Below are 21,290 nucleotides of genomic sequence, written 5' to 3'. Positions count from 1 at the left end.
TAGGACCCCGCTGTGACAGCAAGGCTAAAAAGTTTTCTTGGGTTTTTCTGATGTGCCTGTTTGAAACAGGCTGTTAAAATATCTCTGCTTTTTAAGTAGTCTGAACAATCAAAAAGACTGTAATTATTATGTTCCATCATGAATTCAAAAATTGGTTTAATTGATTTCTTTCAAGATGGGCTTATACTTCAAATACTGCTCAGTCATCACAGCAAAATCACTAAGGATTATTTTTCTTATGTAAAATAGTAGCTCAAAGTATTGCAATCCAAAGTATGGATCAGAAAATTTAGGTTTCTACCTCCTGAATTTAGGTTTCTACCTCCTGTTTGATAAGCATTTCACTTTGTAATTTGTTCTTTTTCCAGGTGACTGGCAACCATAGTTTTGTTAACTTAATCCAGGGATAAGCAGCCAGTTTTTGAGTATTTGTAGAATATTAGGCTCATGTATTTAGCTATTTGCTGTGGTTCTACAAAACTGTTTAGTAAAAATGTTTGCTAATAGCACACACATTTGATTCTAGGACAGATAGTGTAACCATTGAACCATTGTAAAAATCCCTGATTTCTGATTTCTATAGAAGCAGAATTAAATATTTAAACAAGCCTAGATTTCTGTCAAACAAGCCTACAACAATATATGTGTGTGAAGGATGAAGGGTCTGCTCTGTTTAAACTGCAAATACTAAGTAAGATTGTTCAGTTGTTACATGAGAAGCAAGATTCATGAGCTGAAGTAATGTCTCTTACTGGTTCAAATGTATAGCTGTGAGAGATGTTCAGGCATAAAATGTCCTTCTCTGGATCCTGTTTGTTGTAAGAGACAGGTATTAGGTAATTATATTGACTTACTGGTAGTTGCATACGTAGATTTTTTTTCAGATTAATAGCAAGCTTTTAGATAAATAGCCAGGAGGACCAGACAATGGATATAGATAAGCCACCTCCAAACAAAAACAGAAGACAAGGCTGATGCCACTTAAAAGCTTCAGCCAAGGGTTTGTCCTGCTGAGGTTGGAATCTAGAGATCAAAGGGACACTATTAATGTGACTTACAAGGAGGAGGTTCTATTATCCAATGCTGCTCCTGTGGAGAAGACAGAAATACCCACAGGAGGGAAGACTGGCTACATTGGGCAAACTCACTACAACAGGAGGTAAACAGACATGTGCATGGTGGGTGTGCATGTGAGGGGGCACTCAGAGAGGCCCCAGGTTGGAGCTGCCTTAGTAAGCATGCTGTGGTATAACCATATTTTTATAGGGGAAATGAAGAAGAGAAAAGCAATTAAAAGATAACTACAATATAATGAAAGGGTCCAGTTCCACTATTGCTATCTACAGGAATTTATTTTCCTACTGAGTCCCAAATCAGATCAAAAGGACTACATATACATGTACCTGCAGGAGGATTGGGCCCAGACTCAACAACATCTTGTTTCAGTTGCTCAGCATTAGTATTTAGGGCTCTGATCTGCCAAACGATTACATGCACACTTAACTTTATGGACATGTATAGTACCATTGTCTTTACACTTATATGTTTGCAGGATCAGACCCTAACTCAATACTCATGTATTATGTCTGTTATCAAAAGTACACAAATAGAAACACAAAAACCCCTAAAACAGTATATAGCAGTAGGTCACAGTATGCCGTGTTACATTCATATCAAAATCAACCATCTAGGATATGCCTAAACTGGTATTATTCGTGCAAACAACAACTGGGAAGAAACGAATGAAGTACATGCATACGATCAACTATGATACATTATGAGGCCACTTCTTTTTTCTCATAGAATTTTATTTATAATAAAGGAACATATCTTTCTAAAACAGGGGCAGGCAATTATTTCAGCCGGAGGGCTACTTAATGAGTTTTGGTGAGCTGCTGAGGGCTGCAAGGGTAGCCCTGCTCCTTGACAGATGCCCCATCCCCTGGTCATCATCTTGGGACCTTAAGTCCCTTCCCTAACCCCTTACCTTTTTCACCGGAAATCCCACACCTTGCCCCTTGAAGTACTACTTTTGGGAGGGAGGATGCTGCCCTCTTGACACAAGAAAAAACCCCAAATCATACTAAAGAAAATCAAACATCTACTATAACTTATTTTAAATTTATTTTAAAAATATTTTTGTCCTAATTTGTGTGTTCATAGATTGTAAGGCCAGAAGGGACCTTGGAAGATCACCTGGTCCAGCCCCCTGAACCAAGCAGGAAAGATAACTGGGGGTCAGGTGACCTCAGCAAGGTGACTTCCTAGTTTTCTCTTGAAGATTTCCAAGGTAGTTGATTGCACCACCTCTGGAGGGAGCTTATTCCAGTCTGGACACCCTGACTGTGAAGATTTTCCTAATGTTGAGCCTGAATTGATCTTCCAGGAGTTTGTGGCCATTACTCCTGGTTTTCCCCTCGGGTTCCCTGGTGAACAGTTGCTCACCAAACCCTTTATGTACTCCCCTAGTATAGGAGTAAGCTGCTACCAGGTCCCCTCAGCCTTCTTTTCCTCAGGCTGAAGCATGAATGCCACATGCTCCTGGAGACTGGGGGAGTATGGTGACCACCCGCAGGCAGTAGTGGTGGTGTCAGTGGCGGGGGCATGGCGGAGGTGAGCGGGGAACTCCTGCAGGCAGTCACACTTGATGTCAACAAGGGCGGGCCAAGCAGGGAGCTCCTGCAGGCAGCCATGGAGGTGTTGGGGGTGGGGTGGTGAGTGCTAACCAGCGGTTGGCAACCACCCGCAGAAACCACTGGCAGTGTCAGCAGTGGCCAGTGGTGATCAGGGACCACTCGCAGACACTGCTGGCAGTGTCGGTGGTGAGAGGGGGAGGGGTGGCAACTGGCAACTGCCCACAGGCACCACCAGCAGCGTTGGTGGTGCTTTTCACAGGGGGTGCACTGCCAATCTCAGGGGGTGCACATGCACCTGCGTGCAACTGTGACGCATTGCCAATGGGCTGAAAAGTCCTAGCCTTTCCTCGTATGGCTTCCCTTTTAAGACTCTGATCATATGAGTGGCTCTTCTTTGGACTCTCCCAAGCTTGTCCACATCCTTGTTAAAGTGTGGTACACAGAACTGGATGCAGTATTCTAGTGGTGGTCTCACCAGTGCTGAGTAGACTGGGAGAATCACCTTCTTGGTTTTGCTGGAGATGCATTGATTGATGCATGCCAGAGTATTATTTGCCCTACTGGTTACAGCATCGCACTGCCAGCTCATATTCATACTGTGGTCTATTTTTACCCCACTGATTGCACAGTGTATCTAGAGGCAATTCCATAATAGCTCAAAATACAATCTTACTCTTGTATAATTTGTGGGGGGTAGGGGGGTGTATGTGGGGGGGTTTGGTTGAGGAATATGTGTGTGTATATGTATGCGTGTGTACTGTGGGTATGGTGGGTGGGGGAGATTAGGGGTTGGGTGTGGGGTATGTGGTTGGGGTGGGAGGGTATGGGGTTATGTATGCGTGGGAGGGTTGATTTTGGGAGTATGTTAGGGGGTGTGGGAGTGTGTGTGGGGGCTGTGGGAGGGTGTGGATGTGTGTGTAGTTATGGTGGGAAGGTTTGGGTGTGTTTGGAGGTATGGTGGGAGGTTTGGGAGGATGTGTGTGGAGGAGTGGTGGGAGCCTTGGAGTCCCTGGAGTGCCAGTCCCTGGAGCTGCATGTGGTGGCAGCGAGCTGTCAGTTCTGCCCAGCCCCATAGTGCACAGCTGCCTGCACCCCCACCCTAGTCCCTAGCTGCAGGTGGTAGCAGAGTGCAAGGCCAACCCCACCGAGCCCTGTGAGATGAAGCTGCTGGTGTGGGTCATGGGGCTCAGTTGAAGTGGCAGTGGGAGGGGCAAAGTTGGTCCAGCTCCATAGCACAGAGCTCCTTGCTATTCCCCATGACCTGCGCTTAGCAGTGAGCGGGGCCAAGCCACCAGCTCCATCGTGTGGGCTCTCCCCAGAGGCATGTGGTTCGGGTGGACTGCATGTGAGCCTTGCGTGATGGAGCCAGGCAGACCCCGTGCCTGGGCTCCACACACCTGCCACTCCACCCTGGGTCACTGCTGGTGCCGGCCCTGTACTCCTGTCCGACTGCTGCTTTGCTCATGCCTGCTGCTGCTGCTGCTGCTGCCCTTCCCCTGCCACTTCCCTACTTTCCCTTCTGTGTGCATGCCCGGCAGTGCTGCTGCTGCTTCCCACATGCCACTCCTCCCCCACCTGCTGTTCCTCCCACCTGCCACCACCACTTGCCTGTCTGCCCATCCACCATTCCCCCTGCCCACAACTGCACCCACCTGCACACCACCACCGCCACTCCCCCACACCCGCTGCCACCAGTTTACCGCCCACCTGCTACTGCTGCTGCCACTCCCCACTGCCCACCCACCACTCTCTCCCTCCCCCCCCCAATTCCCTACCTGTGGGGCCGGGGTCAGGGACATCCCGTGAGTCAGGGTGTGAGTGCAGCACACACTGCCTCTGTGAGAGTGAAGGGGGCTCTGCCCCATGTAAGCACAGCAGGGGTAACCTGGAGCTGGGCCAGGCCAGATACACTGAACCAGTAGGCACCCACCTATAGGGCAGATGAAACTTCCTGACAGGCAGGATCTGGCCTGTGGGCCATATTTTGCCTGCCCTTTAAAATATGTAGACAGAAAAAATGAAGGAAGCCTTCTGAAGACAAGAAAACACATATGGAACCTTTTTTTCTGTAGTTTGTCTCCTTTTAAATAAAAAATATTGGACAATAAATAAGTGTTCCATTATATAATAACATGTCTAACCATGACTTACACTGCGTATTACAGAAGAAAGTACCTTTATTACAGTATAAAGTGCTCTCTACTTCAAATGTTTACTAAGCTTCAACTCTTGTAGGCCTTGATCTTGCAAAGAGATCAGTATGTGCAGACCTATACACCTGTGAGACTCTGTACTATACAGATTCACTTTTAGGATTGGGTATTAATAATTGCACACATTCACCTCCAGAGTCTCCTAAGAAGCAAGAGAAGTTTACCCATACCCAGTGTGTTTTACTTAGTAGCAAATAAATAAACATTAAACTGGAACTACAGGACATGTGCACTCCATACTGAAGTCACATTGATTTTTGTCACTCTGAACACTCACTTTATTGAATGAATCCTGGTTTGTTTTTTTTTATTGTAACTCTGAGTCAGGGAATCTGCCTTTTTACTGTCAGTAAAATGTCTATCACACTATGACTAGTATTTTTTTTTATATATATATAGCAGTCAGTGAGTCTTGTAAACTGTAGTATTTTCGTGTTACTATCAAACAAGCATTTTACCAAATTACCCAGTGTCCTTCATGGGAATCAGAAAAGTTAAACCTGTTCAATTACTTCCATGATGGCTACATCACACATCATTTAATTAGGTAAATATTAATTCTAAGCATATAGAACCATGGGTTAGACAGCTTTCCTGATTCTACTGGTATAGATTCTTCATGACTACACTACCATAATTGCACAAAGCACCCATTTTCAACCTCAAACAATAAGTATATGTGTGTGCCTCTCACAAAGATCGCATCATTGGGTCATAATCTATAAAAGCCTCTTTCTTTAGATAATTGAAGTAATGGACGTATACCAGTACAATACAGTAAACACACTACAAAACAAGTGATGCTGTATTTTTCTCACAGTAATTGTTCAATGGAAGTTTTGTTAATACGTTTTTTCAATTGTTTATACAACTTTGCAGGCAAATATGATACCTCTTACTGTTTTCAGCAACGGATTTTTGGTAAAATAGCATATATTAAAATATTTGAAAGGAGCTGAAAAACATATATTTTGCCCTAATGGCTAATTTGCATACTTGTAAAAGAATGTCATGAGTAACAGCCAATATCAGCAGCCTGAAGTGATGTCAGTGACAAAAGGACTAAAGACATAGCTTGCTTGCTTGCTTGGTTATTGTGGTTGTAGGTAAATTGCTACTTCATGCCTGCCATATTGACCTCAACAGCATCAAATGAAACAGAATAGCTTTTACACATCGGACTTGTACTGCATCTTCTCAGTTGTGCAAATAATCCTACTGGTTAAATGGGATTTCTCACAAAAGAAAGAACATGACAGACTGGGCATCAGTGGTCCAATCATATGGGATGCAAAATGCCTCATACTATTATATTATCACCACAAGCCCATTGTACAAGGAGCTGCACAAATACAACCTGAAAGACAGTTCCTGCCCTAAATCTAAGTAGAAAAGACCACACATGGAGACAGAGATAAGCGTGCAAAAAACACACAGAACAGTATTGGTCAGCACATTCAAACTGTTGTTGAGATTTCTGTGGCTCTGACAAGGAAGGAGATCTTTAAAGTGGGGGTGAAAGGAGGATAATTTGCCTGCTAGTAGGTGCTCAGTATCCTCAGCTCACTTTTCTAACTAGAGGCCCTGATCACTTTGCAGGATTTTGTCTTTAGCCTATAGCATGTAAATAAGGTGAGTGGGGTTTGTCCCTATATCAGCAGATGGGCAGGATGAAAACGGCTTCTCAGTTATTACTTTTCAATACTTCAGTGACATGAAGAAGAATGTGTGTCCAAAAGCTTGTTACATTTTTCTCCTAAAAGTTGGGAGAGAAAAGATATGCAGTTGGTCCAATGCAAGATATCATAGGAAAAAAGCCCTAGCCTTTCATACATTTCCTGGGTCATCACAACTGCAACACCACTCCAACACTTCCCAACTGTTAGTAATCAGCACTGCACTTAACTTTAAAAAATATTTTATGGATTTCACACCAGACGAAATAATCACAACATTCTTTGTGGCATTCCTTCAAATAAATCAGTTATCTGGGCAGCCTTGAAATTTCCTCTCCAAGTTTATTTTTTCTAACTTTAGTAGAGGAGGAGTGACAGCCTTTCCCTGAAAGAAAAACAGAGATTGCCAAAGAAATGTAAGTTACAGTGTTTATTATACTGTACACAGAGTGTTTTGCTCTATATAACTCAGACACCTATCTGCATTTTCTTTTTCTTCTCAAATAGTAGATACTTTTGGCACTTCTACTAATGACTTGAATTACTTTATGGAAAGAGAAAATATTCTGCTATCTAAAACCCAGAAAAATAGAACATTCACCTCTCACAAAATCTCAAATCTTTAATAACATTGGGTGCAGTGTTGCATCCTATTGAGGGGGAGATTTGTCATAGATATCAAGCAGTTTAGGGTCACAGATGCACTAGCCTCACATTTTTCCACAACAGATGACTCTGCTAAGCAATTTCTTATTTGCATAACCTAGTTGGAAACTTCTTTTTTCTTATCTAAAATACCCCAATCAGGTATGTGTAGATTAGCTGTGATCCCAATGTAATACAATGGAAATGACAAAAAAAAAAAAAGTACAACAAGGGAGAGATGGATAGGAATATTACTTTTTCTTGTGCTGTTTCACTGTTTGTTCATCTGCATTGTTTTTTTCATGCTGGAGCGTACACATTATGCAATAAACAACTTTTGTGGGTCTTAAATGTCTGTTTTTATTTGGCACTCAGTTGACCACAAAAGCCATGTAGATATACTTCAGTGCCATGGACATTACCATCCACAGCAACCAGAGTGAAAAAGACTGTTTCTTACCTCATCTGTTGTGAAAGATACAAACATGTGGCAAATGCTATCTGGCAGTCTTGTGGCTAAAGATGATAAAGTCTTTTTCTCTTGAGCATCTTGGAACCACATTTTACTGTAACACTTCCAACTATTAAACAGCATGGAAAATAAACATCTAAATATGTGCACCTTCAGTGTTTTCATAAAGCTGTTTGCTCATTAAAAATTGTCAAAATAATAAAATAAATACCACCGAGATTTTCTTTACTTGGGATCTAGGAAAGAAAGAAAATCTTGAAGACATTCTGTGTCCCTTTTATTTTGCTCTTTTGTACATTTTTTACCATAGTACTAATGAGCAAACTTCTCCTTATGCTTCTTCAACAGAGTTCTCAACCTTTTTAGGCTTATGGCACTCCTCCACAATTTTTATAAATGTAGTGGCACCTCATTTTCCAGGAAGTGCATACAGGGCCAGACTAAGAAGAGACTGTTGCAAGAAGGGGTGCAGATAAACCTAATGCAGGCAGGGGCACCCCCTCCTCCACTTCTTAGTCCAGTCCTGCACAGCCTTCCTGGAAATAGAGGCATATTGGGTAGTTTTACTGGCTGCAGTCAGTAAAAGGTCTTGTGACACGCTAGTACCACATCACCCTGGTTGAGAAACACTGTTCTACAACAGTGCTATGGTCCTAAAACATCACTTGGAATTGTAAGAAACCTAGTTTTCTTCTCTACTAACAAGTCCTGCATTTAAAAGTTCCTTCTTAATGAAGTAGGAAATAAATCAGGTATCCAGGTTGTAGCCATATTGGTTAAGAGGCAAAAGGAATCAGAACTCATAGTAGAGGTGATATCTTATATTAGACCAACTAGATTTTTGCAAAAAAAAAAATTCTTTATTTGCAAGCTTCCAGGCACAAGCACCCTTTTCTTTAGGTGTAGGAGAAAAGATTGTAAATGTTGGAAATAAATAGCATCTAGATAGAACAAGACTAGAAAACTGTCCTTCGTTTCTGCCAGCACTTTCCCTGGTACAGAAGAGCAGTGGTTCTCAACCTTTGGTACCTTACGTACCCCCTGCCGATTGACACGGCAAAAGCGAAACTGGAAGTCCCGCGGTGGCACTTTCAGTTTTGCCACTGCAAGCCAAGTCCCACCTTTTCCACTGTGGCAAAGTAGTCTGCGTGGGGCCTCCCTCCCTATCCCCCGGTGCACTGACGCTGAGAAGTGAAAGCCCCAGCACACCGGACACAGCAGGAGTGGCGGTGACCAGAACTTCTGGCCCAAGCAGCCAAAGACCAAAATGCAGCACCTGTATACCCCTGGCCCATATCTCAAGTACCCCCAGGGGTATACATACCACAGGCTGAGAAACACGGCAGTAGAGTACCATTCAGTATGTGGCAAAACACAGACTGTACAAATGACATGCCTAACGAAAAATAAAGTACAACAGTTTACAACTGCATGCCCTAAGTATAGATACCTAAAATCTTCAGTTTTGGTGGGTAAGAACAAGATTTGGAAAGATTCTGAAACACCGTCTCCAGAATAAACACGTATCATTCTTAACTTTGAGATTGATATTTGAAACAAGAATGGGAGATGGAAGTGTTTTTCCTGCTTCTGCTGGTGTTCATGCTTCTCAGATACTACCACTCTGCCCATGTCAGCAATAGAAATATCTCTTAGGCAGAGATAAATGCTGAGGAACCAATTTACTGCCCCTGGGGAACATACCTTAAGTGTCCAGCAGGAGGAACTTTAGCTTTGTTCTTTTCCTTCCTTCTGCACATACCTGCATTCAGACAGGGCTTTTCTTTAAAAGAGAAAAATCACTTTGGGAACCAGCAGAAAAAGTTGGGTCCACATTTACGCACAAGGCAGAAGGTAGAGCAGAAAGTACCTTAGAGCAATGACTCTCAACCAGGGCACTGTCGTTCTCTGGGGTGTCATGAGATCCTTTCAAGGGTTTTGTAGCACAATTGGATATGCTGATACCTACGCATGATTCACATGTTAAACCCAGAGATTTCAAACAGGAATCCACAGCATTAAAGACATCCTGACCTTTTGGGGTCTTTCTGAGCTCTTTGCAAAGAACAATTGCTCTTATTTCCCCATGATCAAAAATAAAATTAGTGAAAGCTAAGAGCTGGCATTTCCCAGGGCAGAGGCATGGGAGCCTTGGGTCTAACAAGTTTGAGAACCTGAAACTAACTGGTTTAAGAGAGGCATGAGCTTTGGTAGGCAACAATCAGATGAATGTGTGTGCCCCCCTGCCCTGCCTGACTTCAGACTTACAGAGTGCTGTACCTGGGCTAACCAACCCCTGGAGAGCAGGACAGTATGGCGTCAGTAGTGTAAGAGTGATGTTGTAGCCATGATGGTCCAGAAATTAAGTGAGAGGCAAGGCTTTCTTTAGGGTGATAGCTTTTATTGGATTGACTATGTTGTTGGGAGAAAGTTTGACGAGCATTTGAATGCAAGACCTGAGGAAGGTGAGACTTGAGGAAGAATGTCTTACATTTGAAAGCTCCTTGAACTTTATCCCAACTGCATAGATCAGTTCAATAAAAGAAACACTTGAAGAAATCTTTGCCTTGTACAGTAGGGTACTCAGGGCCTCCAGTGGGTAGCCAGCTTGGGCCTGGGCTTGAATTTCTTTTGCCAAAGCAGGGGTTTAGGTTGTAGCCATGTTGGTCTAAGGACATAGGCAGACAAGGTTCCTTGGGTGAATTTGATATCTTTATTAGACCAACCCAAATGGTTGGAGAATAGTTATTAAGCAAGCTTTCGGGTTCAAAAACCCTTCATCAGGCTAAGGACGCTGCACCAGTTGCTGCGTGCTCTTCCTGGATGGAATGAAAAGTAAACAAGCCAGGGGCTGGGCTGGGCTGGGGAGTCAGTTGCCAGGCAGATTGTAATGTATCAAAAATCCAATGTCTATGTTTAGTCCCTGATCTCTAGTATCCAGCAGGTTGATGAAATGGAGCTCATAGGCTCGTCTCTGGGAAGTGTTGTGTAAGTTTCCCTTGAGGATCAGGACTGAGAGATTGGAGAGAGAGTGGCCCTCCTGTGAGAAATGTGCCCCCACCGGTAATTGGGTGTTTCTGTCTTTGATGGATTTCTGGTGTGCGTTCATTCTGGTGCGCAGTTGTTGTTTGGTCTCTCCTACATATCTTCCATCAGGGCATTTGGTGCATTGGATGAAGTATACTACATTCCTGGAGGTGCAGCTGTAAGATCCTGGGATGCTGATGGCTCTGTTGTGGGGTGTAGTAACAGTGGGGGTAGTGATGTGGAGGCAGGTTTTGCATTTCTTGCATCTTTGCCAAAGCATGCAGTTACAGCAGTTCTCAACCTTTTGAGACTTGAAGCACCCCTGGGTAGACTTGAGGCCCCCCCAGACAGCCAGACTGGAGGCAGCCCTGGGTAGACCCAAGGCAGCCCTGGGAAGAGCTGAAGTACCCCTGCATAGAGCAGGGCAGCCCTGGGTAGACTCAAACCACCCTTGGTAAACTTGAGCGCCCCCCCAGGGGAGACCTGAAAAACCCCTGGGTAGACTTGAGACCCCCCTGGCTAGACCCAAGGCAGCCCTGGGTAGAGCTGAAGTATCCCTGGGTAGAGCAGGGGCAGCTCTAGGTAGATTTGAAACCCCTTGGGTAACTTGAAGAACCCCTGGGTAGACTAGAGGCCCCCCTGGCTAGACCGGAGCCCCCCCTGGGAAAGGGCCAGCTCTTGGTTTTCATTCTTTGCCTTATGCCCACAAGAAATAGAGCACTTTCTCTGCTGCCAAGGCCCCAGCGAGCCACAGCTACGGATCCTGCGTGAAATCTCCGAGTTACCCCGGGAACCAAGTTTGCACTCCGACAATGCTCACACAGCCGGGTACCGCCCCAGCCCCTGCCTGAGGACGCTGCGCGCTGACCACTCAGGACCTCAGTTCCTCCCCACCCCCGCCGGCCTTTGCGCTGATTGCGTAAAGCTCCTCGGGAAACGTAAGGCGCTACGGCGCTCCTAGCAGCCTACGCTACGGAAAGCGTAACGCCCCTGCGGGAATAGCGGTAGGAGCAGCAAGCATAGCCGCCATATTGGATTCGGGCAAGGCCTCCACCCTTGAGGCTCAGCTCCCCCTTGGCCATAACGTTCTGGGGAGCGGGTTTGCCCGGCCGCAAAATGGCCGCTTAACGTCACGCGGGGGGCGGGGACACTGAGATCATCTCGTGGGAGCGGGGCGGCGGGGAACGTGTGCAAAGTTGCGCGCGAGTCCGAGGCAGGGCCGGAAGCTGTGGAGGGTGGGCAGGCGGGGGAAGGAGGAGGAGAGCGCGCGAGGCGGCGGCGGGCGTGCAGCGCGCGGAGGGAGCCCCGCGGCGTCGGCGTAGAGCGCGTTGGAGAATCGGCGGGGCGGAGGCCGCCGCCGCAGCAAACGCTGGGGGGAGGAACGGCCGCCGCCGCCGCCGCCAGCGCCATGGGTGAGTCTCCAGCCCGGGGCGCGGCCGTGACAGCTCGGCCGGGCCGACCCGGAGGCGCCGCCACCCCCGTCATGGGTGGCGGGTCCCCAACGGCCGCGGTGCCCCCTCCCCTAGTTCGTATTTGTGGGGGGAGAGGGTGCGCCGCAAATATGTGGGGAGGGGAGGGGAGGGGGATGCGGGAGGCACGGACCTTTGTTTTTAATTTTTTAATTTTGGCAGCGAGGGAGGGTTTCGCTGCAGGCAGCGGGGCTTTCTGGTCCTGGGAGACGGATTTTTTTTCTTTTCTTTTTTTAACCCCCAAGGCGTCGCCACAGATTTGCGCTGGGAGGGGCGGGAGGAGGTTGCAGTGGGGCTGGGGGGATGTGGGGCAGGGTTTCAGAGGGCTGCTGTAGAGGGGTTGCTTTCATTTTCAGCATATGTGTGCCTGCGTCTAAAGCTTAGGCTTTAAAATGCTTTTCCTCCCTGACCTATGAGGAGCACGCGTGTCCCCATCCACGCACACATCCTTTCCGCTGTCACGTGGGCGAGAGCCCAGAGGTGTCGCAGGGCTGCCTGAGCGAACGCTGTGTAGGAGGAGAAGGGATCTTGGTTTCCTCTCAGTTCTGAGTAGATGTTGTCTTCCCTCCCCACCATCCAACCCCTCCCCACCCCCCACCCCCCCCCCAGGATTTTGCGTGGACAGTATCTACTCAGGATATGGGTTTACTCTTCGTTCTTTCTTCTCCTGTATGGCATTCACTTAGGTGGTCCTGTGACACCTCCAGGCTGTCCCTCGCATAAGGGTGGAAAGGCTGAGCAGGGAGATGCGACATGTGTTTCCCTGAGGCTGGGGGGGAGAAGAAAATCCTAAGTGTTTATATGATGGTATATGCATAGGCCCAAATGAGAAAAAGAAAGTGTCTGCTTGAATATGGTAACGGATGAGCCATGATGTTGTAACTGTGCTGGTCCAGAAATGACGCGAGCGGCAAGGATTTTGTCGGGCGGTAGCTTTTCTTGTTTTCTTGGGATGGAGAACATCTCGTGTTCAGAAACGTGTCAAGCTCCATCCCAGTTGCGCAGCTGGTGCGATAAAAGATACTGTCCTACAAAACCCTTGTTTCTGTGACTCTGCGCATATTTGCCATCTTTGAAAATTAGGTAGGTCTGCTTCTATGTCATTTTGCTAAAGGACAGCTCATGCCTCTTTTAGGCTCTCTTCAGTGTCTTGCTGGGACTAGAATAATAAATTCTACACCAAACTGTTACTTTTACTGATGCTCTTAAACTAAGGTCATAAGGATGATCAGATTAGTTGAATTGTTATGATTGCCACTGGATCAGAACACTAGATCAAGTCACCCAGTCAAGGTATTTTGCCATGCTTTTGCTCATTTGTTTCTACAGTCCTCCTTGCACCTTGCACCCCTCTCTCTATAACTGAGCTAGATGGGAGTACAACATGTGAAGGTAAAGGAAGTCAGTGAACTGGCAGGTGAGACTATATTTAAATGTGGTAGAGGCTTTTTTGTGTCTGTTCTTGAAGTGCAAAACTAGTATTTTACTAGTAATTGTCCTGGTATTTTCTAGGAAAGAAAATATAGGAGAATTACTTTCTCCTTTCCTCTTGAATATATGCATATATGGGATTTACAACATACGCTTCATGACAGTGTAAGGAAATGAATGGGACACTTGTGTTTTATATTTTGAAGCATTAAGTGACAGCTTTGGATTGCTAGTTTTTTAAGTCCAGAGCAGGAGCAGTAGTTTTTTAGCTTTAGGCAATATTTGCATTTTTCTAGCGAAACTTTTACAACCAGGCCCAATAAATGGAAACTCTGTGTATGGATACAAGTTTTAAAAAGTCATAGGGGAAAAAAGATGATTATAGATTCAATAGGCTGGTACCTGATCTAACTCTGAAAATCAGTCCTCACTTGGACTATACTGAAATATATGGCTGCTGCATAGCTTGGGGTGCCCTGTACAATGTCTACTCTCATTCAAATTAAATAGATTAGTAAAATTTTTGGTTGACATCTTCCTCTCTATGTATATAATTTACTGTTCAGATGATGCAGGGTCATTCTAACCAAAACCCTCATGTCTGAACATAAAACATATGGGAAGTTGTTCTTAGCAGTTTTTCCTGAGCTCTGGAACATCCTTTTGCTTGAGCTGTGCCCAAGCCTGGACACCTTTCAGAGGGTGCTGCAAGACCTTTCTATTTGGGCAGGCATCTAGTAGCCATAGCTAGGCCTAGATGTTGTTTACTGGATCTCTGCTTTGTTTTATTTTATTTATGTTAGTTGCCCTTTTAAGTTGTTTCCGTTGTCTTATTGTAAGATTCCCTGAGCCCTTGTTGAAGAGAGGCATGTAAATCACATAAATATTCCATGATAAAGTTAAAGCCTATCATATGTGCATTACATATTACATTCCTGTAATGTAGCTGTTTAGTAAAAGTACCTCTCTTCTCTGTATCTGTTACTATAAAAAGTTGCTAGTTAGTCATCCAGAGATTGAGACAAATGTACAACAGAACTCTGTTCTCTGGTATTATACCACAGTATTTCCTTCAGTTTACCCACAAAGTCAAGTAACTTGTCTCAGTTAGAGTGGTGCTTTAGGTACATTCTTTAACTACCAGCTTCTGTGAACGGTACAAAAATATAAAGATTTATCAGACATTAATTTTTAAATAAAGGGTAATAAAATGTTTTCCTTATATGGCAGAATTGGGATTTGATTTTTATTTAAAAAAACTGTTTGGAATGTGAATTGCTGAATCCAGCAGCTGTTGAGCTGGTTGTTCTTTTATTACCTGTGGTCAGGTGTTTCCTTGTCTGTGTTTACTCTGTCATTTGGGTATCTTATTGCTAAGGGTAACCGTGATAGCATAATTTGATTCTTACCAGTAAGAAAAAATAGTTCATATGGAAGACTGGATCATTACTCAAGATGTGTAGGAGACCTGCATGGGGTGATGAGGGAAGCCTTTGGTGGAGGTGCTTAGGGGAGGCTGTCATTGCAATAGTGTAGATGTCTAATCGCAGATGTATACATTTTACTTAAATGTGATGCAGGACTTTTGTTCACATACCCCGTTTAGACCATAGATGTACATGTCTGCTATGTTCTTGCTTTCTAAAACTTGTTCTTTCATACATGAAAGAAACTAGTTATCTGTGTCCTAAGTAATTAGAGTGGTATTTAATTATGATTTGAGTAGTTTAACCACTGTTCAAATCACTATTTAATTTTGAGTAGTGTTAAACTGTAAGCTGTTCTTAAGCAGGGGTGTATAAACCCTAGTTACTAATGAGTACAGACCTTTTTTGTGTCCTGGATTGGGAGAGGAGGGAAAATGGCATAAATGAGGTGCCTGAGTTTCTAGCCCTTTCAGTTGTGAGAGGAGCTATGAAATTTTAACAAAAACTTAAATTCTGCAGAAATTGGTAGTTTTGATGACCAGGGAGAAGTTCGTGTGTCAATGGTGAAAAAAACACACTGGTTTGTTGGATGTTTTTAATCACAATTTTAAGGTACCTCTTTAACATCTTGTCTTGGGATAGGATGTCTTTTTATAGGTGGGGGGGGGTGTTTGTTTTTTTTTTTTTTTATTAAGAATCAAATAATTACTTTTGTATTTTGTTGTTTCACTTTCATTGAGTTTTCTGCCCTTGCATAGCAAACTCAGATAGTTACTGTATCAATGAAGCATGGCAATGAGAAGACTGCTGTTTAAGGATTGTCATTGCTATCTTTAGGAGTAAGATGCACAGCTGATAGGTTTGAAAGCATTGCAGAAAATGGTACTGCTCAAGCAGCAAGTAAAAAATGTATGCTTGCTTCGTGTCTACAAGATACAAGAATGAACCTTATTCTTATGCACAATATTAAGATTCCATTCCAAAAAAGATTACTCTGCATACAGCTTAGTTTTTATCATACCAGTGGGGCCCAACTTTTGAACTGATGTTTCTATTTCTGCTTGGCCATAAGTACTGCATGTTTCTGACAGGTCTTTTAATACCAAGAATTTCAAACTAATTTCATCATACACATAATTAGGCTTGGCAGCGTTAAATTTTTATTAGTAAACATTGATAAATGTTGATTTCGCCTCATACTCACAGACCGACCAAAAAGTATTTCCACTGTTAATAATCAAAATTTATAGAAAGGGGACGTAAGAAAAATGATGGCTAATGAAGTGTGGAATGAGAGGGGGAGCAGTCCTACAGAACCTTGCTGACCATAGTTTGGATTGTGACTCCCAGAAACCCCAGGGGATTGGGAACAAAGGAGGAGGAAATGACAAAGCAGATGAGGGGAGCTACGGGCTAGTGGAGCTGGAACTGATGGCAGTTCTGCCGCTCAGCTGTCAGCAGTCCTACAGTAGTTACGTTTGTCACGGTGAGCAGTTAAACATCGCTATAATAATAGTATATTATCATTAATAAACTTTCCGTCTCCCCACCCCTAATTTTGTGCAATCCTGAAGATTTAAATCGATTTAAAAAAAAAAAAAATTGAAACAAATGCTTAAAAATAAACATCAGTATTATTCGTCCGAATTATTAAAAAATAAAACTCAAATTCTGCCAAGCCTACCTATGACAGTAGTTGCTAATGCTGTGACAATGGTAAATTTATTGCATTTTTTTTAGTCCTTTTAAAGTCACTTATTTATGTTGTTGGGGATGGTGGAAAACGAAATACATACTCAAGCTTGTTTCTTAAATAGCTTTGTTCTTACTCGCTTAAAATCTTATTTCCAGTTTTTCTCCCCAAGTTGTAATTTCTGTGTCAAAGTGATAACATGTAAAGGGTAAAAAGTTAGCATGTAGATGTTTGCATCCAATATTGAAAATATTAGCACTTGCTCGCCCTCCAAAACAAAGGGGATTGGGATTGGATATCACAAAAATGATCAAGAAATGATGCCCATGGAGAGAATTTAACATATTAACGGCTTTTCAGTATGGGAGATAAAGTATATGCCTCATTTCTAATGTAATGTTATACCTTTAACTAAAGAGTACTCATTGGAATGAGTTACTAGTGGAAATGATGGATCCTCTGTCTAATCATCAGGTCAGGACTGGATATCTTTCCCCCAGATACATTTTAGTTGCATTGAAATTCTATTGCTTGTATTATACAAAAAGTTGAATGGGCAATCTAATGATTTCTGGTATTAAAGTCCCTGAAATGCTACCATTTCAATGAAACTGGCAGTTGTAGAAGATATGTAGAAGTTCAGAAAATGTCCATGCAAAGTCAGTAGTTTCCAGAAATACAGATACTGAAGAGAGACAGATGGGAGCTATTTATCTAGTCTGTAGATTGCCTAGGACAGTGATTCCCAAGCAGGCTGCCATGGCACCGTGGAGTGCCTTAAGAGCTTTTCAAACGTTTCATGGAGTGCCATGCAGTGTTAGTGTTGTTAAGAGTGTATATGTAATTCATGGGATAGACCCAGAGGTTTCAGCTAGGAATCCATAGTGTTAGGCATCCTGAATTGTGGTCTGAGTGAGTTCTTTGCAAGAGAAAAATTGATTTATTTTTCTGTAGTCAAAAACTGAGTGAACCAGAGCTTGTCTTTTCTGAGGTGTGCATTGAGTCGAGTGAGGGATGCCTTGAGTCTAAAAATGTTGAGAACCACTGCCCTTGGACATTTTAAGGTAATTTATATGTCTCTTTTGGAGGTTCAGGTGGCAAAGTGTTATATAACCAAGCATTCAGGGCCAAGAGTCCAATTCTTAAAGCAAATGAATATGCTGTAATAAACTTAAGCCCTGTTTGGTTTGCCCTGTTGCTGAGTATAAACACATCTTCCTTACTATCAATTAATAAACCTGAAAACAGGAAAGGGATTTCAGGAGGAAGTTTTGGACTTCAAATAGTCTAGGGAGGGTGACTGTTAACCTGTTCAAGGCAGCAGACTGGTGGTGGTGATTTTAGTCAAATAACTTAAGTATTTACTTCCACTATGTTATATTACATGCAAAGATTTTAAAGAAAATTTCTCCCAAATGCAGGAGGTAATATTGGTAGTTAAGTAGGTACCACTCCTCCCCAGCCAGTCAAAACTGGATCAGTCACCCAGCATGACATGCCAATACGGTACAAGTAATGTCTCTTGAGTGAGTTGTGTAACTCAGGTCCGGCCATACTGTTGACCACTGAAGATCCCTCTTTTTTTTTTTTTGTAATTAATGTTTTTTTAATCCAGGTCAAATTCCAGTTGTAATGATGCTGAACTAGAAGATCTTGTGAGGTCCTTTCTGGCCCTACTTTCCTATGAACTATCCTTAGGTATATTCCCTTTTTAGTTGTGTTGACATTTTGTCCTAAACTGAGCAGTTATGTTGAGGGGTGTTAAAACAGCTACCACAAGTAGTTACATTTGTTCTGGTTAAAATGATTCCCTCTGTAAAGCACTTCGAGTTCCTCTGGAATGAGATTCTCAGTATGTACAATATTAAATATTTTGTTTTAAAAATAAATAAAAAGGGTAATAAAAGAATGCAGAGTTAAGGCTCAAACATTTGGGCTCCAAATGCAGGCTTAAATATTTTAATTGGAACATTGGAAATTTCCAAAGTGGAAGGAGGCCAGGAAACCCATCTTGCTTTTTTGTCTCCGAAAATGTAAACAGCACTTATTAATTTAGCAGCTAAACTTGGATGCTTTTAAATAAATCAAAGGAATAACTGAAGATTATATTCGTTTCCTTTGGAGGCTGCCAAATGTTTTGGAATCGGGGGCTGAAAAATTTACTGACCCCAAGCAACTAGGAGAAGCTGATCTTCTACAGGATCTGAATTTTTGTTTAATATTTTTTTTAACACTTACACTGTTCATATTTGGGAGCTTGTATGCGCTAGTGCAGTGCTGCCTTCTGAATTATGCAGGTTTCATGCTGCTGTTGCTGCAGTTCATAAAGGGGAAGCAATGGAGTTCAGGAACGGGGGTGGGGGTGGAGAACGAGTAAAAAAAAAAAAATAAAATAAAATAACCCTCTGTGGGAGGTAGTATGAATCTTGTTTCTTTAGTCTTTTCTCAGTAGATGGCAGGACAAAGGATACCAGTGGCACCTTAGAGCAGTGTTTCCCAACCTCTTAGTTGTGGCAGCACACACCAGGGGGCAGACGGGCCTAATGGGGCAGTGGCAAGCAGCCGGGCACGGACGGGGGAGGATGACAAGGGGAGGAGCAGCTGAACACAGAATACATGCAAATCACTGGCTGGAGCCATGCCGACTGTCTGGTCTGTCTGGTCTGTGGCAGAAGGCAGGGGGCGTGGCTTCAGCCCAAAATTCCACAGCAAATGTCTTGGGAAATTCTGCCTTAGAGAAAGGAGAGGTGGCTTTGCCTTTTGCTTGACTGACTTCAGCCTACTTGATGGATTTCTATAGACAAAGTTCATTCTCCTTTTGAGTGATTCAGGAAACGTCTGCTTCAAATTTGAAACTCACTAGTAAGTCTAACAGGAAAGCTTCCAAGTGGGGTTGGTAGAAAAGCTAGAAGCTTCTAAATGGGATTTGGGGACCTCGTCTTATAGGGCATTTTTACACATGCAAGCACCACAGCATCAGGTGCTTTGAAAAGTGCCTGGCACTGCGACGCTTGTAGTTGTATAAGCAGTGAAATGCGCATCAGTGCTGAGAAAATGGTGGCGGTGTGTTTTTGAATTAAAGTACATCAGAGGTGCTTTATTTCAAAAGCGCACCACCGCCACTTCCTGTGTGCTGACCTGCATTTATCGAGTCTGCTCCAAAGCGGCGGATTTCCGGTGCATTGCTGGACAAAAAAGTATGTATATAAATGCCCAGAGATACCCTCCCAATTTTTCTTTTAGCCCGTGGCTAAGGAGTTGGGCTTTTCATTGGAAAGTTTCTCCTGGTTGTGTACTGACTCCTTCTTCCATTCTTACATTTACTTTTAGGCAGTGTGCTAGTCCTTCAGCTGATAGGTGTCTGACACAAGGGAGGATAGAGGTGTACCTTAGAAACTAACTGAATCAGAGATGCCTAGGCTCACAAAAGCTTATGCATCTGTAAGGTGCACCTCTATGCTGCCTTCAGCCAACAAAGAGATGTAGTTAGCCATGTGATTAAGTGCACCCAACTCTTCAGTTTTATACAATACTATTACTGTTTTAAGTGGATGGTTGGTGAAATGGACTAGAAGCCTTGAGTTATGACTAGATAATGTCAGTTTCAGTGCTTCTGGTAGCAAAGGCATAAGGCTGTAAGAAACAAGGTAACCTCAGTGAGGTACAATTAATGAGATGCAAAAAGCCTCATTAACTACATACAGTCTGTCCTGTAGTTAGTCAAGATGGTTTACAGCGAGTTTGGTTAAGCTCATAGCCTTTTTTTGTAGGCAGTTAAACATGTACACTCTACTTGAATCTCCAGTCACTTCCCTGGCCTTTAACAAATGGTAGCTCTGCTTCCAGAAAAGGTAGCTTAGAAACAACAACCTTTCTGCAGCATATAGTATTAAAAAAAACTTGAAAAGGGTGCACAGTAAGGAAGTCTTGGTTTCTGAGTGACTTCCTGACTTAAGCTTAAGTGGGGAAAAAGCTCTTAAGTCCTCAAAAACATGTACAACTAGTCTAGGAAAATAGAGACTATAATATTATAAATATATAAAATAGAAGGAAACTAACACACATGTGCATATGTATTCCCAAATGGGAAGCAATTAAGTGCCCTGGCTTCTGGCCTCTATTTTAAAGAGAAAATCCTTTAGAAAGGCTTACAAATGCAAGAACAGTTTGTATTACATAGTAAATGTTATGGCCTTTGTCAGGAAGTCTTCCTGCTGGAGGACTCTACAAGCATGTTACTGGAGTTAACTTAGTGAATGTCTCTTATCCATCACCACGTGGAATAGGTCATCACAGACGGCATGTGTAAAATCATGCCTTATGAACTGAAACCCAAATGCCAAAGGTTAGTTTCTGGAGAGGCACTGTCCCTCAAATTGACTCTGGAGTTAAGACAGGAAATGTTCCCTTTTCCTAAATGTTTGTAATGGAACATCAACAAAATACTTTCTTGCATATCTGAAAGCTTAAGGCTTTAACTGCACCTTCTACAGCAAGGGCGGGCAATTATTTTGGGCAGAGGGCCGCTTACTGAATTTCAGAAAGCCTCCAAAGGCTTCATGACAGGCGGCCCAGGGCAGATTAATATTAAATTTCTACAT

Source organism: Alligator mississippiensis, chromosome 5 (assembly GCF_030867095.1).
Source record: "Alligator mississippiensis isolate rAllMis1 chromosome 5, rAllMis1, whole genome shotgun sequence".
Taxonomy (NCBI): Eukaryota; Metazoa; Chordata; order Crocodylia; family Alligatoridae; genus Alligator; species Alligator mississippiensis.
This window is presented reverse-complemented; position numbering follows the sequence as displayed.